Here is a 1,710-nt window from a genome sequence, read left to right on the forward strand (position 1 = left end):
CGCACACCACTTGTACCCACAGACGCTGGGGCACTTTCATCACAACAATCGGAAAATCGTCCCTCACCGGCTTGTTTGTTAGTAAACAACTGCTTTGGTAGAAGACGACGACGAAGCGTGCACTTGGATAATTTAAAAAAAAAAATAGTAAAACATCAATATTTTACATATTTATGATGATTAATTTGAAAATATTCGCAATTGAAAAAGTAACTCTATTCTGACTCAAATTTAAGTAATTATTTTTTGGAATTAGAACGTTCGTTTAAGTCCTGTATTATGACGTCACGACATCTTGACTTTCGTACCTATTGTAAATAATTGCTTTACTCAACTTTCTTGCAGAACAGTTTACCAGTTATTCATGCAGATTATCAGCTATTCATGTAATTGTTATAATCGTAATGCGCATATATATCTTTATTATTTACTTTTTGGATATGTGAAGATGTTTTACTACCAGATTATTGCCGTAGTGTGACGCAATCGTTTTCGGTCCCTGGGCCTCTGTTTTCGCACCATAAGAAATTATGGTGCCGAATTTGCAATGACCAGAAAGTCGTTAAAAGAGGAAAGTTAGCATTGAGGGGCATATGTTTTGATTGAGAAAAATACAAATTTATTCAATAGCTAGCTTGTAAAAAATATTTATTACAAAAAACTTGATTGACAACTAAGCAGCATACCTACTATGGGTTTTAGAGACAGTGCAAGCACGTTTTTGGGCAATACCTATTTCTGTAATGAACACTCGTATCAGAACGAGATTTTGCTATAGTGCATTACACCCAGTGCCGTAATTTATAAGGGTATTGTGAATCACTAATCGTAAAGAATAACGACACTTGTCCTTGTACCAAGAGACAAAAACTCCATTATGCAGAAATAGATACGAACCACGCATATAAAGCTCCACCTACCCTACCCTCTCCCCCCTCCACCGCCAAACCCTTTCCTTCGTCGTTCCTTCGCCTTCCTTTCTCTCTCTCTCTCTCTCTCTCTGTTGCCATTCAGTATGTGTTGACCCTCCAAACTGGGTATAAGACTACACACAAAACGTTGAAATTGGTGAAATTAGGGTATGTATTGGAAGTATATATACATAAATATTAAAGCAATTTTATCATTATTGCATTACTATGACAACTAGAATTCATGGAAACAGTTTATAATAATGAATCAGCGTATGTGTGAAGCCTCCACTAATGTGGCAACGATGATTTTGCCATTCTAGCATGCAAACATTAAAGGTTACATTTATTTCTGGCATAACGGTTATTAAAGAAATTCAAAATACTAATATAGACTGAAATCAATGAAAAGTGCTAGCAAAAACAAAAAAGCAAAAAAAAGATATATAATCCACTTATCCGTAGTCGTTCCTCCATGGTTTTCGGCAGCCAGATGTACGAAAATGTTAGAAACATTGGATTGTATCTACTTTAGAAATATCTGTAATTTTTTTGGGATAATATCATGAATTAAATTAAAATTTTTAAATAACAAAGTAAAGTTGAACTAAATAACGAGTAAAGTAAACAATTTAGGGAATAAAACTTTGCAGTTTCGTCGTCTGCTGCTCATAACTGTGTTTGTGACGCGAGCGCTTAAGAACCAGGAACAGCAACTTGTTTAAAGTGCAATGTGGAGTGAATCGAGACCAAAATGTGTATAATAACAATCAAATAAGCACTGTGGAGTTTCAGTTGT

The sequence above is a fragment of the Macrobrachium nipponense genome, chromosome 38, assembly GCF_015104395.2.
Source record: "Macrobrachium nipponense isolate FS-2020 chromosome 38, ASM1510439v2, whole genome shotgun sequence".
NCBI classification, from domain to species: Eukaryota; Metazoa; Arthropoda; class Malacostraca; order Decapoda; family Palaemonidae; genus Macrobrachium; species Macrobrachium nipponense.